The sequence below is a fragment of the Coregonus lavaretus genome (assembly GCF_964263955.1).
Source record: "Coregonus lavaretus genome assembly, chromosome: 3".
Classification (NCBI taxonomy): domain Eukaryota; kingdom Metazoa; phylum Chordata; class Actinopteri; order Salmoniformes; family Salmonidae; genus Coregonus; species Coregonus lavaretus.
The window spans coordinates 26,556,471-26,584,285 of record NC_139990.1 but is presented as its reverse complement, the minus strand read 5'-3'; the positions used below and the strand labels follow the sequence as shown (position 1 = coordinate 26,584,285).

At 42.5% G+C, this 27,815-nt stretch overlaps 2 pseudogenes across 2 annotated transcripts in view; one reads left to right on the top strand and one right to left on the bottom strand.

Moving 5' to 3' along the window:
- Positions 1-1,673: 1,673 nt before the first annotated feature.
- Positions 1,674-20,893, bottom strand: LOC311110422 (cell division control protein 42 homolog; annotated as a pseudogene). Its single transcript, XR_014615256.1, has 6 exons — positions 20,805-20,893; positions 16,859-16,963; positions 4,476-4,548; positions 3,951-4,060; positions 3,134-3,331; positions 1,674-2,814 (listed from the first exon to the last, which is right to left on the bottom strand). The product of XR_014615256.1 is annotated as a cell division control protein 42 homolog (transcript).
- The window catches only part of LOC311110411 (gamma-enolase-like), a 25,454-nt pseudogene continuing 18,516 nt past the window's right edge, over positions 20,878-27,815 (top strand). Inside the window, exons 1-2 of the transcript XR_014615255.1 lie at positions 20,878-20,938; positions 22,967-23,156. The product of XR_014615255.1 is annotated as a gamma-enolase-like (transcript). The remainder of the gene's footprint in view (positions 20,939-22,966; positions 23,157-27,815) is intronic.

Here is a 27,815-nt window from a genome sequence, read left to right as displayed (position 1 = left end):
AAAATGTTTTTAAAAATGTGGGCCTGGGAGGGCATATGCCTACCCACTTGGGAGCCAGGACCACCCACTGGAGAGCCAGCCCAGCCAATCAGAATGAGTTTTTCCCCACAAAAGGGCTTTATTATGGACAGAAATAGTCCTTAGCACCTCTCCCTCAGACGATCCTGCAGGTAAAGTAGCTTGATGTGGAGGTCCTGGGCTGGCGTGATTACATGTGGTCTGTGGTTGTGAGGCCGGTTGGACATACTGGCAAATTCTCTAAAACAACATTGGAGGCGGCTTATGGTAGAGAAATGAACACTAAATTATCTGGCAACAGCTCTGGTGGACATTCCTGCAGTCAGCATGCCAATTGCGTGCTCCCTCAAAACTTGAGACATCTGTGGCATTGTGTTGTGTGACAAAACTGCACATTTTAGAGTGGCCTTTTATTGTCCCCAGCACAAGGTGCACTGGTGTAATGATCATGCTGTTTAATCAGCTCCTTGATATGCCACACCTGTAAGGTTGATGGATTATCTTGGCAAAGGAGAAATGCTCACTAGAAGGGATGCAAACAAATTTGTGCACAAAACCTTTTTGTGCGTATGGAACATTTCTGGGATTTTTTTTTTCAGCACATGAAAACAACACTTTACATGTTGCGTTTATATTTTTGTTCAGAATACACACATATATTTAAGCAATAATGCCAGAGGTGTGCTATTATAAACTGGTTACCAACATAATTAGAGCAGTAAAAAAAAAAAACGGTCTGATATACCATGGCTGTCAGCCAATCAGCATTCAGGGCTCGAACCACCCAGTTTATATGGCTATTGTAGCTGGAAACGGCTGATCTTTAATGGAATATCTACATAGGCGCAGAGGCCCATTATCAGCAACCATCAGTCCTGTGTTCCAATGGCACGTTGTATTTGCTAATCCAAGTTTATCATTTTAAAAGGCTAATTGATCATTAGAAAACCCGTTTGCAATTATGTTAGCACAGCTCAAAACTGTTGTGCTGATTAAAGAAGCAATAAAACTGGCCTTCTTGAGACTAGTTGAGTATCTGGAGCATCAGCAATTGTGGGCCAGAATGGCCAGAAACAAATCACTTTCTTCTGAAACTCGTCAGTTTATTCTTGTTCTGAGAAATGAAGGCTATTCCATGCGAGAAATTGCCAAGAAACTGAAGATCTCATACAACGCTGTGTACTACTCCTTTTTTGGCCCAGAACATTTGTGGGCAGAACTGAAAAAGCGTGTGCGAGCAAGGAGGCCTACAAACCTGACTCAGTTACATCAGCTCTGTCATGAGGAATGGGCCAAAATTCACCCAACTTATTGTGGGAAGCTTGTGGAAGGCTACCTGAAACATTTGACCCAAGTTAAATAATTTAAAAGGAAATGCTACCAAATACTAATTGAGTGTATGTAAACTACTGACCCAATGGGAATTTGATGATAGAAATAAAAGCTGAAATAAATCATTCTCTCTACTATTATTCTGAGTGGTGATCCTAACTGACCTAAAACAGGGACTTTTTTACTAGGATTAAATGTCAGGAATTGTGAAAAAGTTAGTTTAAATGTATTTGGCTATGTTGTATGTATGTAAACTTCCGACTTCAACTGTATACACATACATGCTTTATGGGGAAATTGAGAATAGTTCAAGTTAGAGACCATTTTCAAGTTAAAGTAATTTTTTTATTTCAAACAACCGGATGAGGATGCTTCAACAGAGCTATTATTGTTACTCATAACCATTATTGCTTTTTGCTGTTATTACTACTGATATCACAACCAGCTACGTAGTCATTAGTGGCATATTATGATTGTTATGTCAAATGAAACCAGTGACACTCAACACATTGGCACACAACCATCAAAATAATAACAAAAACATATAAAAAACAATTCAAGTGTCCAAATCGCTAACCACTAGGGGTATCCCCGGAAATAAAGAGCCAAAAAAATATATAATACTCTTATTATCGTCATTAATACACCATAATCTCCAAAACAATAAATGGAAGAAAAAAAAGGAAGTAAGTTGAAATTCAGTTCATGTTAGGGGGCAGTGAAAACCAAGAAGAAAGAAGCGCTTGTAGTTTTCATTGGAGCGGTGATGGCAAATAGTGGGTGAAGAAGAAGAGTTCATCTTGGAAGAAGCAGGATTTTCAAAACTAAGGCGGACAATTTGAAAGAGAAAAAGCAGTTGTGGGTTGAAGGGAGTAAAGGACCGGTGTGTGTGTGTGCGTCTAGATTGCGCAGTTTAAGCTAATTTTTCCAGTCAGTTTTAGTATCATCAAACAAACACAAAATAAATTCCACACCGTCTCTTCCTCTTCTTGTCTAACTTATTTTGTTTGTACTGTAACTTTAAGGCAATAGAGGTTTCAAAACCTTGTCTCTTCCCTATATTGCTCTGTCGTTCTCCTTTTAAGAAGGACTATACTGGTTAGGAAGAGAATTGATCAGCTTGTTACAAGAAACATAGATATACATTCTATTATATATTAGGATGTATTTCTATGTCTCTGTTTGTTACCCATCCACCCAACATCGCCCCTCCCCACCTCTATTGCTGAAGGCACTATTAAACGAATGTCTCACTTGTCCTCTTGCTCCCTCCCCCTACACCCCTTCCAGCTTTCTGTCTGTTCCCCATGTCCGCCTGTCTCTTTTTTTCCTGTTATGTCTTTCCCCTGGTTCTTTGGCCCCATTTAAAATGTTTTATAAGAGTGCGCAGCGTTTCTTGGGCTTGGTCTCTGGCGGCTCCAGCGCAGCTAGGATGGCCTCGTCAAACACGTTCTTCAGACCTCGCTGAGAGAGAGAGAGAGAGAGAGGTCAATTTACTAATTGATCCACTGTCCTAATTTCAAAATGTCCACAGTTGCAATTTGAAATGCTGTCGACAGTAGCCATCATCCGCTAGTAGTTCCTAGTGAGTAAATATGACATCTATCAAAACAAAGGAGGACAGAGGTCGATAGAGTGAGAGGAAGGTACTTTTCAGAAACCATTCAAGTCACTTACACCCACCATTTCCTGTTTACCTGAATGAGGGCCAGAGACTTAGTAGATAGAGATTGTATCTCTCGCCCACATGTACACACGTACACACACACGCACCCACACAAACCTGGGTGAGGGCGGAGCACTCCACGTATTTGACTGCCCGGAGGTCCCGGGCCAGCTTGTCTCCACTCTCAGGGGCCAGGGGCCGCTGCTTGTTCTTAGCCAGCTTCTCCACCGTGTTGCTGTCGTCCCTCAGGTCCATCTGGGTGCCCACCAGCAGGAAGGGTGTACGCGGACAGTGGTGGGAGATCTCTGGGACCCACTGTGGGAGAGGAGGGGGGCATATTAGGATCCCACCCGGGTTCTGATCCTGCTGTATATTATGGCCATTGAGTATGGGAGTGTTTCATGTTATATATAATTTTATAAACTGGATTGTTCGAGCCCTGAATGCTGATTGGCTGAAAGCCGTGGTATTACAGACAGTCTACCACGGGTGTGACAAAATATATACTCTTCTAATTACATTGGTAACCAGTTTATTACAGCAATAGGGCACCTCTGGGTTTGTGATATATGGCCAATATACCACGGCTAAGGGCTGTGTCCAGGCACTCTGCGTTGCGTCGTACATAAGAACAGCCCTTAGCCGTGGTATATTGGCCATATACCACACCCCCTCAGGCCTTATTGCTTAATTATGCAGGTGTGAGTAATGGCGAGAGAGAAAAAGAGAGGGGAGAGAAAGAATACTAACCCCAACACACACGGAAGAGGAACACAATGCTATGTTTACAGAGAAACACAGGTGTAAAGACATGGGCTAGAAAAAAGTCACAGGTGTGTGTGTGTTTGTATCTGGGGGTGTTGGGAAAGGCCGAAAACGAATGTCCGTTCTAACCAATGGACAATAAAGTTATATTCCACACACACACACACACCTTCTCACGGACGTTCTCAAAGGAGGAGGGCGATATGACAGAGAAACACACAAGGAAGACATCTGTCTGGGGGTAACTGAGCGGTCGCAGTCGGTCATAGTCCTCCTGACCTGGGGAGGGTGACAGAGTGAGACAGCAACATTTTTAGGATTTTACATCAAGGATCCCTTTCATATGCAAGAAAAAGCCTAAATAAGCAACTACACAATGGGCTCTACATTATCTAGCTAATATTTGAGCTCAGTGGACTAACACATCAGTAGACTAACCCACAAACACAAAAACTAGTTTAGACACCATGGTACATGCTATCACTACATAGGCTAGTGCACAAGGTGAGTTACCCATGCAATGTTAAACGATTAGATGCCTGGCGAGAAACACGATCCATAATGCCCACGTAAGCACCATGTGAAAATAATACAGGCAGACCATGGTGAGTGAGAAGAAGGTATTACAAGTCGAGGCTCAAGACACTGTAGTTAGGAAGCGCTCATGTAGCAGAGAGCGGCCATTTTGTTTTACCTGCTGTATCGAACAGCCCCAGAGTGTAGGGCTCCCCTCCGATCATCACTGTCACCGCATAGTTATCAAACACCTGAGGAAGAGAGAGAGAAAAATGATAAATCATTAGGGATTTCAACGTAACATGTTGAGTTTTGATCGATTGATTTTATTTGCCAGTTAAAAAAACACACACTACAGGTCAAAAGTTTTAGAACACCTACTCATTCAAGGGTTTTTCTTTAATTTTTACATTGTAGAATAATAGTGAAGACATCAAAACTATGAAATAACACATATGGAATCATGTAGTAACCAAAAGAGTTAAACAAATCAAAATATATTATACATTTGAGATTCTTCAAATAGCCACCCTTTGCCTTGATGACAGCTTTGCACACTCTTGGTTTTCTCTCAACCAGCATCATGAGGTAGTCACCTGGAATGCATTTCAATTAACAGATGTGCCTTCTTAAAAGTTAATTTGTGGAATGTCTTTCCTTCTTAATGCGTTTGAGCCAATCAGTTGTGTTGTGACAAGGTAGTGGGGGTATACAGAAGATAGCCCTATTTGGTAAAAGACCAAGTCCATATTATGGCAAGAACAGCTCAAATAAGCAAAGAGAAATGATAGTCCATCATTACATTAAGACATGAAAGTCAGTCAATACGGAACATTTCAAGAACTTTGAAAGTTTCTTCTAGTGCAGTCGCAAAAACCATCAAGTTTTTTTTTTTGGGCTTTCACGAGGACCACCACAGGAATGGAAGACCCAGAGTTACCTCTGCTGCAGAGGATAAGTTCATTAGAGTTAACAGCCTAAGAAATTGCAGCCCAAATAAATGCTTCCCAGAGTTCAAGTAACAGACACATCTCAACATCAACTGTTCAGAGGGGACTGTGTGAATCAGGCCTTCATGGAAGAAGAGACTTGCTTGGGCCAAGAAACAAGAGCAATGGACATTAGACCGGTGGGAAATGTGTCCTTCGGTCTAGAGTCCACATTGGAGATTTTTGGTTCCTACCACCGTGTCTTTGTGAGACGCGGTGTGGGTGAACGGATGATCTCCGCATGTGTATTTCCCACTGTAAAGGATGGAGGAGGAGGTGTTATGGTGTGGGGGTGCTTTGCTGGTGACACTGTCTGTGATTTATTTAGAATTCAAGGCACACTTAACCAGCATGGCTACCACAGCATTCAGCAGCGATACGCCATCCCATCTGGTTTGGGCTTAGTGGGCCTATCATTTGTTTTTCAACAGGACAATGACCCAACACACCTCCAGGCTGTGTAAGGCTATTTTACCAAGACGGAGAGTGATGGAGTACTGCATCAGATGACCTGGCCTCCACAATCCCCCAACCTCAACCCAATTGAGATGGTTTGGGATGAGTTGGACCGCAGAGTGAAGGAAAAGCAGCCAACAAGTGCTCAGCAATTGTGTGAATTCCTTCAAGACTGTTGGAAAAGCATTCCAGGTGAAGCTGGTTGAGAGAATGCCAAGAGTGTGCAAAGCTGTCATCAAGGCAAAGTGTGGTTATTTGAAGAATCTTGATTTGTTTAACACTTTTTTGGTTACTACATGATTCCATGTGTGTTATTTCATAGTTTTGATATCTTCACTATTATTCTACAATGTAGAAAATAGTAAAAATAAAGAAAACCCTTGAATGAGTAGGTGTTCTAAAACTTTTGACCGGTAGTGTATATACGCAGTATACATTTTAAAAACATGACAGGGATATCACAAAAAAGTCTGCCTTATTTCCATTGTAGTCCAGGAATAAAAAAGTATGTGATGGAGATTGAAAAGTCTCGCTAGTTGTTGGTTCCGGATGATGGAAAGGGAGTTGAGGCAGTGGGCTGGAAAGGCAGTATAGCTTGAGTGAAGGGGGCATTGTTGGTACATCCAGGGAGAAACAAATGCAGTCTGACAAACAGGCCCTAAAGCTCTTTGTCAGGGCACCCCACTGGTTTCGCTGACCTTCAGTTCCTCCACAGAAGCCGCTTCTCCGCAGGTACTGGTACTCCATTGCCGAAAATGTGGCACCCACCTGGGTAATGCCATGGCTGCTGAAAAAGCGCTCAAAAGCCACCACACAGACAGTAGTTAGGAACCAGTCCTTTAGCCTTCTCTGCCATCCCTGGACATCGCATGCAGTTGTTGTTGTCTTTCCAAGCAGATGAAAAAAAAACAACAGCGCTGCATTATTTACATCCAAATAGCCAGCTAACTAGGTAGCTCACTAGCTATCAAGCCAAACAAGTAGGCATTTCATCTCAGATCTGCAACTCTGTGAGTCAAGACAACCAGATGTAGGTGAACAAAACCCAGAGCAATCAAAACCCCCCAAATATTAGTTTTTTTATGCAACAAAACATATATTTTTTAAATATCAAAACATGTACAATATTTACAGAGGTCTCTGCCTAGGCTATTTCACGGTGCCATGGCAACCACAGAACTGTCTGATTGACATTGAGGCAGTGCTTAAAGGCCAAAAGTTGCTCAATACTTTATTTTTGATGTTCCTATCCGGTGTCAGTATGACTGTGTTAAGTGTCCTCTTTCACTATTAGATATCAGATGAGTGTGTGGCAGGTTTTGCCTCATTCCAAACCTCTGGAAAGTCTTGTACTATACAGCAGAACAGGGTTACCCAACTGGCGGTCCACGGGTGATTTTATTTGCCCCCCCCCCCAAGTTTTCTGAGCAAAAACATGAATAATTATCTATATGTTTTTTACTTGTTGGACATATAATACTAAAAACACCAGCACATCAGCTCCAAGTGATTTTAATCTGGGAAATCTGTTCCAAAGTATTCCCACACATAATAGACAGATATATTATATATACACAAATGTAAGCAAGGTTTGAAATTATTATGTTTTATTCAAATATTATATCTGACCGGGCTTCTTGCGGTCAATTTGCAGTCTACTAATTATTTGTAATTATGTTCTGGCCTCCTGACCAGCCGCTCAATAAAAAAATAATTTGGGCCGTAGCTGAATATTAGTTGGTGATCCTTGCAGTAGAATGTCTTGTACTATACAATAGAGAGTATTTTACCATTTCTTTCCAGTGCCAAGTAACACAACTGAGATGGTAGCCTATGATTAAAAAAGTAAGCCATTTCATCTAACATATCCAGGAAATGCATGATTGATATTTTGATGTGCAATTTGTCAAAATAGGATCCAGAATTAAGAGATGTTTTGGCTCTTCAGATCATTTTCCAACATCTTTGTGCATATACAGTGAGGGAAAAAAGTATTTGATCCCCTGCTGATTTTCTAAGTTTGCCCACTGACAAAGAAATGATCAGTCTATAATTTTAATGGTAGGTTTATTTGAACAGTGAGAGACAGAATAACAACAACAAAAATCCAGAAAAACACATGTCAAAAATTTTAGAAATTGATTAGCATTTTAATGAGGGAAATAAGTATTTGACCCCTCTGCAAAACATGACTTAGTACTTGGTGGCAAAACCCTTGTTGGCAATCACAGAGGTCAGACATTTCTTGTAGTTGGCCACCAGGTTTGCACACATCTCAGGAGGGATTTTGTCCCACTCCTCTTTGCAGATCTTCTCCAAGTCATTAAGGTTTTGAGGCTGACGTTTGGCAACTCGAACCTTCAGCTCCCTCCACAGATTTTCTATGGGATTAAGGTCTGGAGACTGGCTAGGCCACTCCAGGACCTTAATGTGCTTCTTCTTGAGCCATTCCTTTGTTGCCTTGGTCGTGTGTTTTGGGCCATTGTCATGCTGGAATACCCATCCATGACCCATTTTCAATGCCCTGGCTGAGGGAAGGAGGTTCTCACACAAGATTTGACGGTACATGGCCCTGTCCATCGTCCCTTTGATGCGGTGAAGTTGTCCTGTCCCCTTAGCAGAAAAACACCCCCAAAGCATTATGTTTCCACCTCCATGTTTGACGGTGGGGATGGTGTTCTTGGGGTCATAGGCAGCATTCTTCCTCCTCCAAACACGGCGAGTTGAGGTGATGCCAAAGAGCTCCATTTTGGTCTCATCTGACCACCACACTTTCCTTTCACCCAGTTCTCCTCTGAATCATTCAGATGTTCATTGGCAAACTTCAGAAGGGCATGTATTTGTGCTTTCTTGAGCAGGGGGAACTTCCGGGTGCTGCAGGATTTCAGTCCTTCACGGCGTAGTGTGTTACCAATTGTTTTCTTGGTGACTATGGTCCCAGCTGCCTTGAGATCATTGACAAGATCCTCCCGTGTAGTTCTGGGCTGATTCCTCACCGTTCTCATGATCATTGCAACTCCACAAGGTGAGATCTTGCATGGAGCCCCAGGCCGAGGGAGATTGACAGTTATTTTATGTTTCTTCCATTTGCTAATAATCGCACCAACTGTTGTCACCTTCTCAGCAAGCTGCTTGGCGATGGTCTTGTGTAGGTCTACAATCTTGTCCCTGACATCCTTGGAGAGCTCTTTGGTCTTGGCCATGGTGGAGAGTTTGGAATCTGATTGATTGATTGCTTCTATGGACAGGTGTCTTTTATACAGGTAACAAGCTGAGATTAGGAGCACTCCCTTTAATAGTGTGCTCCTAATCTCAGCTCGTTACCTGTATAAAAGACACCTGGGAGCCAGAAATCTTTTTGATTGAGAGGGGGTCAAATACTTATTTCCCTCATTAAAATGCAAATCAATTTATAACATTGTTGACATGCGTTTTTCTGGATTTTTTTGTTGTTATTCTATCTCTCACTGTTCAAATAAACCTACCATTAAAATTATACTGATAATTTCTTTGTCAGTGGGCAAACGTACAAAATCAGCAGGGGATCAAATACTTTTTTCCCCTCACTGTATAAGCTATATTATTCACCACCTGAGGAAGTGGAAACTCAAAACACTTAGCTAGATTGCTAACTCTAAATATGATATTGCTGCTAGATAGCCATGTAGGCTAATTGATTAATCTAACAGTAAATCTAGGCTAATGTCCTACAAAAACTTTCCAGCGCTAGGCCTAGACTACTTGATGTAGTCCTATTCACTGCAAATGGAACGCTCCGCAGGCGATTCAACTAACTATAGCCTGCTCCGATTGTAAAGTGGTGCCATGAACTCAATATTAAAAGGTGAGAAATATATGACATACTCACAAAGCTGTGACTCTCCTATGTACACTGAACAAAAACATAAAACACAACAATTTCAAAGATTTTACTGAGTTACAGTTCATGCAGTTCAGAAAATCAGTCAGTATCTGGTGTGACCACCATCATGCAGCGCCACATCTCCTTTGCAGAGTTGATCAGGATGTTGATTGTGGCCTGTGGAATGTTGTCCCACTCCTTAATGGCTGTGCGAAGTTGCTGGATATGGGTGGGAACTGGAACACGCTGTCGTACACGTTGATCCAGAGCCTCCCAAACATGCTCAATGGGTGACATGTCTGGTGAGTATGCAGGCCATGGAAGAACTGGGACATTTTCAGCTTCCAGGAATTGTGTACAGATCCTTGTGACATGGGAGTGTGCATTATCATGCTGATGGAGGCAGATGAACGGCACGACAATGGGCCTCAGGATCTCGTCACGGTATCTCTGTGCATTCAAATTGCCATCGATAAAATGCAATTGTGTTCGTTGTCCATAGCTTATGCCTGCCCATACCATAACCCCACCATGAGGCACTCTGTTCACAATGTTGACATCAGCAAACCGCTCGCCCACACGACACCATATATGCTGTCTGCCATCTGCCCGGTACAGTTGAGACTGGGATTCATCCATGAAGAGCACAGTTCTCCAGCTTCCCAGTGGCCAACGAAGGTGAGCATTTGCCCACTGAAGTCGGATACAACGCCGAACTGCAGTCAGGTCAAGACGCTGGTGAGGACGATGAGCACACAGATGAGCTTCCCTGAGACGGTTTCTGACAGTTTGTGCAGAAATTCTTCGGTTGTGCAAACCCAAAGTTTCATCAGCTGTCCGGGTGGCTGGTCTCAGACGATCCCGCAGGTGAAGAAGCCAGATGTGGAGGTCCTAGACTGGCATGGTGACACATGGTCTGCGGTTGTGAGGCCGGTTGGACAGACTGCCAAATTCTCTCAAATGACGTTGAGGTGGCTTATGGTACAGAAATGAACATTCAATTCTCTGGCAATAGCTCTGGTGGACATTCCTGCAGTCAGCATGCCAATTGCACACTCCTTCAAAACTTGAGACATCTGTGGAATTGTGTTGTGTTGTATAAATTATTAACTTTTTTTGTGAACAATTTCTTTATTGAATCAATAGCAAGGAAATAAGGATCACAATACAACCAACATTTTCAAAACTGGATGGATTCTTTTAGATTATTTATTTCCACAGAGTGCGAGTTCACAGTAGTCCTACATAATTACATTTATTAGGATCCCCATTAGCCGACTCCAATGGCGACAGCTAGTATTACTTGGGTCCGACACATAATGAAAAATACATTACAGACAAAAGACTTTACATACATTTAAAAACATTAACATGTATATTGTGTGTGTGCATCTATCAGTTACACATACATGTCAGTACATACACACAATAAGTAGGTCACATGGGGGAGAGGCGTTGTACCGTGAGGTGTTGCTTTATTTGTTTTTTTTAAACCAGGTTTTCTGTTCACTTACAATAATGTACATTTCCTTGAAATTTGTTCTGGACCTGGGGACTGTGAAAAGACCCCTGGTGGCATGTCTGGTGGGTAAGTGTGTGTGTCAGCACGGTGTATAAGTTGACTACGCAAACTATTAGGAATTTCCAACACATTCATGTTTCTTATAAAAACAAGAAGTGACGCAGTCAGTCTCTCCTCAACTCTTAACCAAGAGAGACTGGCATGCATGCTATTAATATTAGCCCTCTGATTACAATGCAGAGCAAGACATGCCACTCTGTTCTGGTCCAGCTGCAGCTTAACTAGGTATGTATTTGTAGCACTTGACTATATGACTGGACAATAATCAAGATACGATAAAACTAGAGCCTGCAGGACTTGCTTTGTAGAGTGTGGTGAAAAAAAGCAGAGCATCTCTTTAATACAGACAGACCTCTTCCTATCTTTGTAACCATTTAATCTATATGGTACAGGTATGGATACAGGAATATGGTCATGCTGTGGCTAGGTTCAGTTTCATAACCTAGGCCAATTTCCCATTATATACACAACACATGAAAACCCCTCACTTTGGTTCCCTTGACAGAACAGTCTATGACACTTAGAGTGTCAGGTGGTCAAAGGGAACCATGTTGTCAACTAAGTAAGCCCTGATTTATACCATATGTACGCATGGAAGAACTACAAGTAGCTACGCAAAATGGTACGCATTCTTGTGTTGCGTACGTAGGGTACCAATGGGCTCCCGAGTGGCGCAGCGGTCTAAGGCACTGCATCTCAGTGCTTGAGGCGTCACTACAGACCCCCTGGTTCGATTCCAGGCTGTATCACAACCGGCCGTGATTGGGAGTCCCATAGGGCGGCGCACAATTGGCCCAGCATCGTCCGGGTTTGGCCGGGGTAGGCAGTCATTGTAAATAAGAATTTGTTCTTAACTGACTTGCCTAGTTAAATAAATAAAATAAATTCAGAATGTTTCACTGCGTTCCTCTTAAGGTGCCTCCCTGTAGAGGCAATGAAGCCACCTACTGTTCAGTAAGAATGAGAAACTGTCTGACTCATTTATATGTGCTGATGAAACAACTATGCTTTGTCCCAAATGCAGCTGAATGGCATTGCCATTTCTCATGTTGTCTCCGTCACACAATACTGCGTAGACAGTGACTACCGTAGCGCAGGTTCATGGGCAGTATCATTTTCAAGCTTATTTTTAGGTCAGCAAACTTTGAAGGAAATTTGTAAAAAACACATTCTCTCTTTAGCCCAACCAGTGTTTCTCCCACCATTACTTAGGTGGGGTGCAAAAAGTGACTGAAAATGGTGTAGGCAGTTCTTGACATTGCTTTGGAAAATGTGGACTAGTGTGAAACACTAAATCACTGCTGGCATTCTATATAAAAAGGATGGCTGTCTTATGGCTGTCACCTGGGAATGAGCAACAGTGTTAACTACTATTACTTTAGTGTGGCGCATGAGGGACATTCCTTTAATTTGGGTGGGAGATTCCTGACATTCCTGCCTTGTGTAGTCACTAAACCACCAATTTACCTTTTTCCCTGGCTGTCCACTCCCTGTTTCATCTCAGGCCTCATCCTAGTACACTTGAATTTGAGCCTCACTGGGCAACAAGGAGAGGACCATTGAGATGCACCCACAAGTACATTTACATTTAAGTCATTTAGCAGACGCTCTTATCCAGAGCAACTTACAGTTAGTGAGTGCATACAATGTATATATATATATATATATATATATATTAATTGTTTTATACTGTCCCACCTGAACAAATATGCATAAATACTTTTTTCAATACAGAGACCTGTTCTGAATGGACCCGAGGACGACAGGTTCTGTATAGACGTGGTTGGATCAATGAGGGAAGCAGCAGAAAAGTCAATTTCTAAGCTATTTTATTAACCAGAGCTGATACAGCATGAGGGAGAGCAGGCGGAGGAGGGGCCTTGCGGTGTGTGTACAGTGACCGGGAGCAAGGTAGAGGCAGCAACCAACCGAGCCGACTGGCGCTAGTAGACTAAACTTCTAGCTTGTCATAGCTAGGTTATTTATCATCCTATATGATTACGTAGTACCTCTCTTGACTGCATCAAACCGTGGGAGAAGGTAGTTGGTCCTCTGTAGCTCAATTGGTAGAGCATGGCGCTTGTAACGCCAGGGTAGTGGGTTCGATCCCCGGGACCACCCATACGTAAAAATGAATGCACACATGACTGTAAGTCGCTTTGGATAAAAGCGTCTGCTAAATGGCTTATTATTATTATTATTATTATTATTATATTATTATTATTAGTTGGCTAAAATAGCTAGCTAAGAGCTAGCCTGCGAGCTAGTCTAATTGAGTCTGTATGCGTTTTAATAATAATAATAATAATAATAAGCCATTTAGCAGACGCTTTTATCCAAAGCGACTTACAGTCATGCGTGTTTTCTTCCTGTCCTACAGTTAGTTACAAATAACACCTCCATTCAAATGATTAAATAACTGCCTACCTGTTAACTCTTGTTCGTTATAGTATATACTTCTCATTTAAACTAATTCCATCTTCCATTGATTAGATAATCTCCTAACTTGCTTTGCCACACACGGAGGCTCTATGACTTGGCGCTTTGATGACTTGTGATTGGCCGACAAAAACAACAAGCTACACGCGCCACTCTGCATAGGCTATTCTCCTTGAGCAGTGGAGAACATACTATTAACTTTTTATCCACAACTCTGTCGATCGCTGTTGTAATCGACTGTGAAGCCAACATTTTGGTATCCACCAATTATGGTTTATCGATCCCACCACTCCCCATCAACAGAATTCCCGGCTGCGCCTCACAGAAGGATATCTTGAAATTAAGATTAGAATTTTGATTACAACGTGCGCATAACTGTAGTTGTTTTAACAGAATACCCTACAATGTTTTCTCAGCTCAGATTTACTCTCAAGGCAACTTCATACAACGCAGCGTAGGCATTGCCTATAGTGTTTTCATTTTTTGACATTTCTTTATGTATTAATTCGGGTACACAGTGCGTACCGAACAGAGGTACCGGTTCCGTACGAATGCGTGTACCCTTACAGCCCTACCCACAAGTCATGCTTGCTAGAGTTGGGGTGCATCTCAATGGTCTAAAATGTCTTCCTCTCCTTGTCACCTCTCCTTTAACTGCACTGAAAATGACTGAATACTAGTGCTGCACTGTATACCGAAACTTCTGTACTTTTTCGATACTAGAACATGAAAAACGGTTTGGTACTTGGTTTGTTACTTTCGGTACTTCTATCAAATGTGTCACACGTCGTCTACTGATTGAGAGAGGATCAAGTCTGTCTATCAGTGAAGCTGATGTCACCTTATAGCGCGAGCGTACTGTGCCTGCTCCACTTACTCATTGCTAGCTCTAGCCTGTCCTGAGGAATCACTGCACTCACTGGGAGTTATGGCTGTATCATGTTAGCTCCACACTCTTGCTGCACAGAAGTTAACACACTAATAATGCAACACGGCATATAGAAATGTTGCAACTGTTAATTACTGTTCGCAAAACAGTCCCATTAAAGGCTAGAACAATTTACAACGCAAGAAGATACCGGTAGCTTCCAGCTTTGTAGGCCAACTTTCCTTGCTAGTTTACAGCTGAAGCTAACATCAATTCACTACCCTAGTACTGTGTTTGTGATAATATGCAAACCATAACGCTAAATATGCTTATTTCAAAGCTGATTGTCACCAAAAACCATACAGTCACTGCCAAAAAAACGTTATTCATTGGGCAAGTTCATTTTGCGTGTCCCGGGTGAGTGGAGATTTCTCCTTAGGATCAATGGAATGGTCGAAATGAGCAAACCTCGCCGGCCCGGGGCACCGGGCAATGTAAAAAAACAATTTACCCATTCACTTAGTCTTCCTCGCCTAGGTCACGTCTCTCTCACTGTGTGTGTGAATGATGTCATTAGGTCTTAGAGACAGCGCACACTTTTATAAAATAAGAGATTGCTTATTTTATGCCAATGTTGTTGATCAGTACAATAAAATAAGTCCCAAATGGAAAGGAAACAGATTGTTTTTCATCTGTGCACTTTGGCTAATATACTGTCTTTTTTTGCTGTGGTATCATTTTGGTATTGAGTATCGTGATGGTATCGATTATCGTGATACTAAACCTGGTATCGAAGTCAAACTTCTGGTATCGTGACAACACTATTGAATTACTGAATACTGTCTGAATATGAAAGAACTGGAGAGGTGAAAGCAATTTCCCAGGAGGTAGGCTATATATCATAGGCCTATTTCTTTACACATCAGTGCTGAAAGACGAAAGCGAGGAGACGAGGAAGACACTTTCGACTATTAAGATGCAACTATGGACTTCAGTCTGCCAAACACCCTTGGTCAACTTATCCGTTATCTGATCCAGAGAGAGAACAGTCTCGGTCTCTATTGGGTTGAGAAACCATGGGAGGCCGTGCTTCTTAGGGCAGTTCAAGTTTAGACATAAAAACAGTGAGGCGTTGGGGCATGCAGTGGAAAGGCGCGGCAGGCAGCACACATTGAAGAGCAACCAAGCAAAGTCAAAAACACATCTCTGATCACCATGACAATAATGTGTTTGGACAGAGCTAGGCCTAATACCATGGAGAATGGTGGGTAAAAACAAAACCTGCCTCTACAACAGCGACTGTCCACACTATACCAATATTCAGATGTTTCAACTCCCAAATGCAGTAGTACAAGGACTGTATTCACCAATAAATTAGGTTATAAGAATGCACTACATGCATCTAATATAAGCCTACACTAGGCCAATTGCAGGTAATCTCAGCCTATTTCTGTACATGTAAGAGTATTTAAATACCTACCAAATCAACCAGTAGTTGTCAACACTGTGCATTGTTTGAGGATTTTGAGTCATCTGCTTAGAATTAAAAATCGTAAATTGCCACGTGATTCTTATGAGAAGAGTGCACTGTACTGAGTACAGAAGGACAGACAAACATCATGGAGACAATTGGGTCTGTTTTACAGGCCAACAACATGAACACACCCAGTTGGGCCTGACTGGAAAGAGGACTGAGTCGACAGACTCTCTCTGCCAGGCTCTGGTACAGCACTGTGCTGATAACTGATTACCCAAGTTGGTGAGCTATAGGATTAGGCTACCTCAGGGATGGACAACTGGCGGCCCCCTTTTTGAAGGCCCTCGGATAAATCCCCCCATCCCACCCCCAAAATAATGTTGTGGGTTTTTTGGGAACTCAGTCAACTTAATATTGCGAGTTAGAATAGTAGAATACACAAGGTGCAATTTCTACAGTTTCTCTCTTGTTATGTCAGTCACTGATAGCTGATATGGGCTAACTGACAACCAATTCCATACGAGTTTGGCTCTTCCTCAAAGGGGTGCTCTTTTCAGCAAGAAAACAAATACCTTCTCTTATCAAAACCCATTCTATATTTGAGATTCTGCACAGATCAATGATTGGCAACTCCAGCCATAAAGAATTACAGACAGTGTGTGGAGGCTTTTGTTCCTGTTCAGCACTAAACACACCGGATTCATTCAATAGTGGTTTAAAATGGATTAGTTGAATCAGAAATGTGTTAGAAATGGTCTGGAACAAACGGCACAAACTGCAGTGGCTCCTGTTGCATACCCCTTATCCTAGACACTTGACAAACCCTGACACTTGGCCATGCCCCACTCAAAGACCTTTCTTGACAACACTCCAATCAGTACCACTCACCGTGGGGACGTATTCCGAGGGGAACTTATTGGTTGTGTAGGAGATCAACAGGCAGGTCTTTCCCACTGCACCGTCACCCACCACCACACACTTTATGGTCTGCATCTGGATGGATGGAGGGAGGGAGACATAAACAGGGTTGAATATACTTATGCGAGTGAAACTTCAGACCAATCGGGGAAGACAAAAAAAATCTGCAAATGAACTGTCTTTTTGGTAGCTGTAGTCATAACTTAGAGAAGAGGTGTATCATCTTTGGTTTATCACACTAAGAATGAGAGCGAGAAGATAATACACATCATGAGAGGGTGGGCATGAGAGAGAGCAGACACCACCATTGTATGACCCATTGGCCACAGACCCAACAGTGCGTTTGTGAATAACAAGTGGTAAGAATTCCACGCATCTTGATAGCTCAAGTGCACACAATAGGCTGTCAGACAGTCCAAACAGGGGAGGCTGTGTAATACACCGTTTACAGCACAAGGCCCTGTGACCAGTATGTTGCTGAGCAGTACACATACCTGTTCATTTGGTAAATTAAAGGACAATTGCAAAGGGTTTACACAAAGATGAAGAGGTGAAGCGAGAGGCTCCACTCCCATCAAAATCTGTCCACGCGAGATACAGAGATAAACAGACCAAGTGGGGACTTGTATTCAGGTCTGTAGCTAGGTTTCCATCCAATTGACGACCAATTTTCATGCGAATATCCCAAAATCTGTATAAAAACAATATGCAAATGTTTCCACCTGAGATGAAAAATACCAGATAAATGGGTTTTCATCGCATTTTCAACTCTGATGGTTTTGTCACAACAAATGTTGCGTTATATAGCGAATGTGCCCACTCTGGTCTTGGCACGTGCGTTCTAGCCAACAGCGCGGAGATACAGTGCGGGTAGGCTACCTACACGATTAGATTATTATGGATTATTTCACCATGTCACCAGAATAAGACCCTCAATATTTATTGAAAAGGAGCATCAATCTCATCACCTTGCACTTTCACCACCCTGTGAAGTTCATCATAACTTATTTCATCTGTAGCCTAATAAACTGCATGCTTTCCTGAGTCGTAGTGGGAGGACCACACAACATAGTTTACTTCAATATGATGGTTATTATAGTTGTGCATTAAAGGGTTTCCACCTTGTCTAGCGTTTGTTTTGTCGTCATTTGGAAAGTGTACCGACAAATTAGCTGTTTCCATCACGCCGGTCTTGACATGTTTTATCCGACATGTACTTTACACGCATAAAAAGGTTGGATGGAAACCTGGTTTATGAGTGTGTCAGATTTGGGCAAACTAAAATGTTTTATTGCTAATTTGCTAAGTGTGGTTTATTTGATATAGGCCTAATAGAAGTTTCGTAATGCTGTTACGAATGTACTGACATAAGTATACACGTGGAACCTCTGCAACTTTTTTTATATCGGAGTTGTGTCTGTTTACATGCGTATCCGCCCTGCTGTATCAGATGAGTAGTTTGTTTGCCCCCTAACTCAGGTATGTATATTGCATTGCCCAGAAACAAGCCATTGTTTACAGATACATGGCTCATTGTGGAAGTTTCTGTAACCTGGCGTCCTTGATCAACCAAATCTACACTATTCGGTTTCACCAAAATAACGTTTCAGTCAACAGAGCCATATCCAAAATCTGTAGGAACAATATTTACGATACGCCGGGTTGAATGGGTCCTTCGCCAACAAATACAAGTTTAAAACACGTTTTTATTCAGGGTCTCCCATTTTGCGCCTGTGAGCTGCCATTGTAGTTCATTCTAGATCACGCAGTTTCGCGAGAGTAAACTACCACGTAATTTACCACTCCTACAGGCGGAAAATGGGAGACCCTGGATAGAAATGTTTTAAATGCTTATTTGATAGCGAAATACACATTCAACCTGATGAATTGTAAGTATTGTTCCTAGAGAGATTGGATATGCCTCTGTTGACTGGAAATGTTATTTTGGTGAAACCAAATAGTTTCAATTTGGTTGATCAAGGACGCCAGGCTACAGAAGTTTCCGCAACAAGCCATCTGTCTGTAAACAATGGCTCGTTGCAGGACGAAGCAGGTATGTCCACACTCTTGTACCCTCTTTTCATTATTATAAACAGGGTTGTTCGAGCCCTGAATGCTGATTGGCTGAAAGCCGTGGTATATCAGAGCATATACCACAAGTATGACAAAACAATTATTTTTACAGCTCTAATTATGTTGGTAACCAGTTTATAATAGCAATAAGGCACCTCGGGGGTTTGCTTAAATATATCACCGTTTTTTAAATGCCATTTCTAATCAATGGTTCACCCCAGATATTTGTGTACCTATGTAACGTTTGAAACCACGCGACCAGCATGTTGTTAAAATGTGTAGGCTTAAAATGAGTGGGTGTGTCAGTTCTGGAACCATAACCACGGAAATAACCACGGAAATAGGGGTTTGGTCTGTCGGAGCCCTGTTGCGACAACGACTCCCATTGTTAAAGGCACTACATGGTCAATATGTTTTCGCAGAAATCAGAGCAAACATACTTTTTGCGCGTCGTGGAGCAGCGCAGAGCGGTTGTCAAGGAAGTGAGTTTGTATTTATACAGGACCTAAACGCGGAGCTATACCAAGCCCTCCGCATTGTTACAAAATTTGAGAGGCCAAGGCGATGCGGTACAGAGCTCAATTTGGCCTCTGCGTGCCTCCAGAGGACCCGCCATTGCGTCACACCATCCATACAGCTCCTCAGACTACATTTTCGGATCAAGCATAAATTGGCTCTTAGAGCAGAGAAGACCAACTCGTCATTAGTGGTCCTCTGTAGTTCAGCTGGTAGAGCACGGCGCTTGTAACGCCAGGGTAGTGGGTTCGATCCCCGGGACCACCCATACACAAATGAAATGTATGCACGCATGACTGTGTCGCTTTGGATAAAAGCGTCTGCTAAATGGCATATTATTATATTACATAGAGTATCTCTTGTTTACATCAATGAGGGTCTTATAATTTTTAACGGTTCTGGGCTGGGCTAGGAGTAAGACAGAAGTAATTAACAACAATACTAATTCTAAATGCTGTCCAATAAAAACAGACAAAACATTCTGCCTTGCAGAGGTCCTGAGACCCGTTCCCAAAAAATATGGCATCGTTTCAGACTGTGAATAACGCTAACTATTAGAGGAGGATTGCAGGCAAGCAAACGCTGTGGGAAGTAGGCTAGGCAACCTCTGACTTTAAATAAGCACATTTTTTCCTACGAATTGTTATTCACTATACCATAACAGGCATGAATAATATGGGCACAATTATAGCTAGCTTACTAACCAGCTAACGTTAGATAGTTATTGTTAGCACTTTCAAACCTTGCTAATTGCTACATTGTTGCTTACTAGCTAGCTAGCGTCACTTCCGCATACAAAGTTCGAGGTAAGGTGAAGGTAGCAAGCTAACTAGCAAATAAAAAAAGCAAAACACTCATGGAAAGTTTTTAATCATACCAAATCTCAACTAGAGCTTGCCAAACCGACTAAACAGAGCGTTTTATACCTGGCTACCTATCATAGCTCGCTAGGCTAACGTTAGCTTGCTAGTTAGCTAGCTAAATCTCAGAAAAGGCCTGTAAAACCATTTCGCCTCAATCATTTTCAGTGCCATGTCATTTAAAAAAACATAACGAAGCAAACTAAACAAAAAAAAATGTTATTTTCCCAATCTGCTATGTAGACACTTTCAGCACGTAACGTTAACTAGTTAAAAACAAACAAAAGCTAGCTAACGTTCTTAGCAGCTGGTTAGCTAGCTGTCAACTGCTAATGCGGTTCTTTTAAAAATAAATACATACACTAAGTTGTTCCAAATATAAAAGTTAATTTGTACTCTTTCTACATAACATACATTTCACGATTTATCTTATACAAATCAGACGTAGATTGCAAAAGTTTACCTACCTTATCAATCCACCACAGGCGTTGTCACATCTGGGATTCGCTCGCGAGAGCTCACTGTAAAGAAGGCGTTTCATACAACCCAGCCCCTAAGATTCTTGAGGTTCATCCATATGTGGCTCATCAAATGGCATTTAGTGAGTATATCTTCTACCTTTTTATCTACCCTCCCGCTTAGTTATATAAGAAAATCTAGAGAGCAAAAGAGAGACATCCTCCATAGAGACTACATACATTGTCCTTGGTAAGTGGTGAGACAACCTTGAATAGCTTTTATTAGGGCAGGCAGGTGATCTTCAGTGGAGAGGGGTTGACATTGGTAAAACGTTTTTCACTAAAAATAATTAATAAATCTGCAGTATTGCTTTACTGATCAGTGCACATTGAGAGTCCGTACATGTTCAGAGCAAGCCCGGAACTGCCTAGCGGTGAGTCATGCCACAGGAGATATGAGTTAGGTGAGGTGAGTACTACTGAATGCTATTCTAGCAGGAGTGAGTAACACATTATTTATTTTTTCTTCTAACAAGTGGGCTACTTTGTGATTGTAGTGAATTAGGGGAAGGATCGCTTGCCTGGCTACGCAGACTCCTTGCTCTGGCCAAACGCTAGACCACGCCCACAGAAGTAGTCTTGATCGGAGTACCTCCCAAAGAGATAGATAGAGGACTCATCTTTGTATCTGTGACATTAAAGCGTCTGTGACAGCATGGGCAGCAGCCGTTGAGTCTATTTCCATTTTAAAGTAGTCAATTTTCTTCTTAACGATTGGCCCATGATGACCCGATTGGACATGACTCCAACTGGGTCATCAGGAGGGATCAGCCAATGAAGCTAGAAGTCCCACTCAGTTGACTACATTAAAATGGTGGAATCCCTCAATGGCACTGCTCTTGCTAAAACTGCTTTTTGGCTAGTAGAGGCCTCTATCATTCTCTATGGTACTCCCCTACACTTCACCAGAGTGGAAGAGGTGAAGGGATAAATGGGCCCAAAATCTGTCTTCTGTTGATCTTGTCCAGCAGGTGGCTCTTTTATTTTTTCACTCACCAAGCAATGAGTTTTTGTATGTGGGTCAATTTGGTCAACAACATTTTTTATGTCATAAACCCCTCCTATTTCTACAATTTATCTTATTAAAGGTGCATTATGCAGAAATCGCTCCGCCATTTCCTGTTTGCTAAAATTCTAATAGTTTGCCTAATTTCAGTTTATGTGACAAAACAAGCAATGTGTAGAGAGTCATCGTACCATCTAAACCGCTGTCAAATATATTTTCAGTAACCAAAAATATTGTATTTTCATCTGTTTGAAGATGGCAAAAATGAAATCATGGGAAGCATAGAAATAGCGCAAATAGAACAGTTCTACCGCTTCTTAGCCTTGCTTTCAATCAGAATGACAGATCTATAACTCACATATCTATGTGGATTTTGTTGGTCGCCCAAAAAGTTACATATTGCAGCTTTAAAATGTGATTTTAAACCTTACCCTAAACGTAACCACACTGCTAACCTTTTGCGTAACCCCAACCTTAAATGAAGACGATATTTCTTTTTGATATAGCCCATTTTAGGACTTTGTGGCTGTGCTATCTAGTGGAAACCAGGTAAAGCGGCGGTTTGAAAATTCGTCATTGGCTTTGATACTCTGATTGGTTAGAGACAATCCAACACCCTTCATTCCCTTTCTCACCACAAACAACTTCAATGATGGCAGTCTCTGACTAAAGTATGTAGTGAACGACAGAGTATGGGTGGTCCTCTGTAGCTCAATTGGTAGAGCATGGTGCTTGTAACGCCAGGGTAGTGGGTTCGATCCCCGGGACCACCCATACGTAAAAATGTATGCACACATGACTGTAAGTTGCTTTGGATAAAAGCGTCTGCTAAATGGCATATTATTATTATTATTATATTATTATTAGCAGCGGAAGAATTTAGTGTGAGTCGTCAGGCTAGAGGATAGCAGGGATGGGGCATGAATCTGCAGCTACAAGACAAGCCTGATACCTGTCCTGTACGTACCATAACATTCAGACCTCTTGATGGCAGATCGCAGTATAGAATAGATCTTTATTGTCAATTTTCTCAAGGCCACAATGGCAATAGGTGGCACCTAAGGTATAAATGCCATCTCTCTCCCTCCACTTTTTTTCTTGTCAGCCCTGGGATTCAAACCGGCAACCCTTCGGCTACTGGCCCGACTTTCTAACCTTGAGGCTACCCACACCACCCCATACAGGATTGCTGACATACAGGGACGCTACATAAGGTTGGACTCTCTCAGGCAGCAATGGGAAGATGACCACAAGAGGGCACTGAAGTATGGGAAGCTGTGTGGTAGCAGCAAAAGGTGGGTGCAATAGTCTCTAGACTACACACTCCGTCCAATCGTCAATAGTCTCTAAAGTGGTGTCCTAGGCTCTCCTTGTCACCTTTCCTACAGTGCCTTCAGAAAGTATTCAGACCCCTTGATTTTTTTCACATTTTGTTACGTTACAGCCTTATTCTAAAATGGATTAAATAAAACAAAAATCCTCAGCAATCTTCACACAATACCCCATAATGACAAAGCGAAAACAGGTTTTTAGAAATTTTTGCAAATGTATTAAAAAAATAAAATAGAAATACCTTATTTACAAAAGTATTCAGACCCTTTGCAATGAGACTTGAAATTGAGCTCAGTTGCATCCTGTTTCCATTGTTCATCCTTGATATGTTTCTACAACTTGATTGGAATCCACCTGTGGTAAATTCAATTGATTGGACATAATTTGGAAAGGCACACACCTGTCTATATAAGGTCCCACAGTTGACAGTGCATGTCAGAGTGAAAACTAAGCCATTAGGTTGAAGGAATTGTCCGTAGAGCTCCGAGACAGGATTGTGTCGAGGCACAGATCTGGGGAAGGGTACCAAAACATTTCTGCAGCATTGAAGGTCCCCAAGAACACAGTGGCCTCCATCATTCTTAAATGGAAAAAAGTTGGAACCACCAAGACTCTTCCTAGAGCTGTCCGTCCGGCCAAATTGAGCAATCGGGGAAGAAGTGCCTTGGTCAGGGAGGTGACCAAGAACCCGATGGTCACTCTGACAGAGCTCTAGAGTTCCTCTGTGGAGATGGGAGAACCTTCCAGAAGGACAACCATCTCTGCAGCACTCCAGCAATCGGGCCTTTATGGTAGAGTGGCCATACGGAAGCCACTCCTCAGTAAAAGGCACATGACAGCCCGCTTGGAGTTTGCCAAAAAGCACCTAAAGTCTCTCAGACCATGAGAAACAAGATTCTCTGGTCTGATGAAACCAAGATTGAACTCTTTGGCCTGAATGCCAAGCGTCACATCTGGAGGAAACCTGGCACCATCCCAACGGTGAAGCATGGTGGTGGCAGCATCATGCTGTGGGTATGTTTTTCAGCAGCAGGGACTGGGAGACCAGTCAGGATCGAGGGAAAGATGAACGGAGGAAAGTACAGAGAGATCCTTGATGAAAACCTGCTCCAGAGCGCTCAGGACCTAGACTGGGGTGAAGGTTCACCTTCCAACAGGACAACGACCCTAAGCACACAGTCAAGACAACGCAGGAGTGGCTTCGGGACAAGTCTTTGAATGTCCTTGAGTGGTCCAGCCAGAGCCCGGACTTGAACCCCATCGAACATCTCTGGAGAGACCTGAAAATAGCTGTGCAGCGACGCTCCCCATCCAACCTGACAGAGCTTGAGAGGATCTGCAGAGAAGAATGGGAGAAACTCTCCAAATACAGGTGTGCCAAGCTTGTAGTGTCATACCCAAGAAGACTCAAGGCTGTAATCGCTGCCAAAGGTGCTTCAACAAAGTACTGGGTAAAGGGTCTGAATACTTATGTAAATGTGATATTTCCGTAAAAAAAAAACGGTTTTTGCTTTGTCATTATGGGGTATTGTGTGTACATTAATGAGGGGGGAAAAAAACAATTTAATCAATTATAGAATAAGGCTGTAACCTAACAAAATGTGGAAAACGTCAAGGGGCCTGAATATTTTCCGAAGGCACTGCATATCTGAACTGATTTAAAAGAACTAGACAAGCGACAGACAGTGGCTCATAGACCACATCCCCCATATTGCTTTTATCAATCAAATTCCAGATCACAATGAAGGATACAGAGACAGGAGGATTTGGAAGCTGCTTCAGACCATTGATATGAAGACACAGTTCATTATATAATAAGACCGTTGGGTTTTAAACTGTAGTAGCATGGCAGAATACAAACAAGAAGGACGTAAGACATTTGGACAATGTGGAGCTAGTGTAGTGTATCTGATAAATTAGGTAGAATAGGAATTCTGCATTCCACATATCTTTCGATACACCTGCATACAAAGCTACCCATGCATAACCTACACACTGAACAGCTGTTGGCACACCCCCTCATCATCCAGAATCCACCTATAGAAAGTGTCCATGAATCTCGACTGGAATCTGGAAACTATGGAGGATAATTAGAAGCTAGAGCGTTAACACCAATGCATTATTTCAAATAATGGCTTCTCTCTCTCTCTCTCTCTCTCTCTCTCTCTCTCTCTCACACACACACACACACACACACACACACACACACACACACACACTGCCCTAGGAGAGGAGTCCATGCAGACTCCCTTTGCTGTCACACTGGCTCTCCGTCCACTGGCCTCCCATACACCCCTGTGCCTCCCCTGACATCTGCAACTCTCTGGCTCCCTCTCTCCTCACAAATAACACAGACGCACACAGACACACACACACACAGAGCTACCCTGCCTCCCACCCCCACATTCACACACCCCACACACACATTCTAAAAGGAAGAGAGGTAATGAGAGGAAGGAGGATGGGACAGGAGCAGCTGTGTGGACTGAAACAGAGGTTGGAGAACCAGACGTGTGACCAGAGGGCGGAGGACATGTTGTCAATCAACCATGATTAAAATAGTAGTTGGATAGAGGCACTTTCCCTGTACAGCTCTCTCTCACTGTGTCTGCTCTTTGCCCTTCTCTCTCTCTCTCTCTATCTGAGTGAGATGGGTGTCAAGGACGTTGTTGTTGTATTCCAAAGATAATCCCATTTTTACTTGGCTATTTAATTATAGATCTCTCACTCTCCTCTGTCTAGGCATACTCCCTTTAAACATGCACGCGCGCACACACACACACACACACACACACACACTGTTTCACCCTCAGCTCCACCATCAAGCAGTCCTAAAACATTAAACTCCTCCAGTAATCAAGAAATTGCAATTTTTAAGGACATTACTTTTCATGGATGGTTTTGCATATAAGCACATTTTAAAGCAAAATACATTTGAAATGTGTTTGCATTTCTTACGTGTAATCGTTCTCTTACCGTTTAAAAACACATTTTTCAAACAACAAGATAATAGTAGTAATTTCAATATATGCTTGAATGGGGAATACATTAAATGTTTCCAAATCCACTTTGATGCTGTAACAGTGCAACATTGCCATTCACAGTGCTTAGTGCCTATACAGTTAGTCATATATAAGAAGTGGTATACACTGTAGGTTCATCATTGCTGAGCCTGTGTTTAGTATAGATGATGCAATTGTGTACAGTATATGGACGGTGCCTTATATACTGACTACACAGCCTTTACAGCATCATGAAAGAAAGAGACAGATGGGAGAGAGAGAGGGAGAGGGAAAGAGAGATATGAGAGAAGAAAGAGGGAAAGAGAGATGAGAAGAGAGAGAGAGAGAGAGGGAGAGAGGGAAAGAGAGATATACATAAATATGCCATTTAGCAGACGCTTTTATCCAAAGCGACTTACAGTCATGCGTGCATACATTTTTGTGTATGGGTGGTCCCGGGGATCGAACCCACTACCTTGGCGTTACAAGCGCCGTGCTCTACCAGCTGAGCTACAGAGGACCATGAGAGAAAGGGAAAGAGAGATGAGATGAGAGAGAGGGAAAGAGAGAGATGAGAGAGAGGGTTAGAGAGAGAGAGAGGGGAAGAAAGATGAGAGAGAGGGAAAGAGATGAGAGAGAGGAGAGAGGAGAGAAGAAAGAGGGAAAGAGAGAGAGGGTTAGAGAGAGAGAAAGAGAGATGAGAGGGAAAGAGAGATGAGAGAAGAAAGAGGGAAAGAGAGATGAGAAAGAGAGATGGGATAGAGGGAGAGAGAGAGAGATGAGAGAGAAAAATAGATGGGAGAGAGGGTTAGAGAGAGAGCGAGGGAAAGAAAGATGAGAGAGAGATGAGAGAGAGAGGGAAAGAGAGATGAGAGAGGGAAAGAGAGATGAGACAGAGAGGAGAGATGAGAAAGAGGGAAAGAGAAAAGAGAGATAAGAGAGAGGGAAAGAGAGATGAGAGAGAGGGAAAGAGTGGTGAGAGAGAGGGTTAGAGAGAGAGAGAGAGGGAAAGAGAGATGAGAGATAAGAGAGAGAGAAAGAGAGATGAGAGAGAGGGTTAGAGAGAGAGAAAGCGAGAGAGATGAGAGAGCGAGGGTTAGAGAGAGAGAGAGAGGGAAAGAGAGATGAGAAAGAGGAGAGATGAGAGAAGAAAGAGGGAAAGAGAGAAGAGAGAGATGAGTGAGAGGGAAAAGGAGATGATAGAGAGGGTTAGAGAGAGAGAGAGAGAGAGAGAGAGGGTTAGAGAGAGAGAGAGGTAAAGAGAGATGAGAGAGGGAAAGAGATGAGAGAGAGATGAGAGAAGAAAGAGGGAAAGAGAGATATGAGAGAGAGAGAGGGAAAAAGAGATGAGAGGAAAGAGAGATGAGATGAGAGAGAGAGAGAGAGAGAGAGAGAGAGAGGGGGGGTTAGAGAGATGAGAGAGTGATAATAGAGATAAGAGAGGGGGAAAGAGAGATGAGAGAGCGATAAGAGAGATAAGAGAGGGGGAAAGAGAGATGAGAGAGAGAGAGGGTTAGAGAGATGATAAAGAGGGAAAGAGAGAGAAGAGAGAGGGAAAGAGAGACGAGAGATTAGGAAAGAGAGATGAGAGAGGGGGTTAGAGAGAGAGAGGGAAAGAGA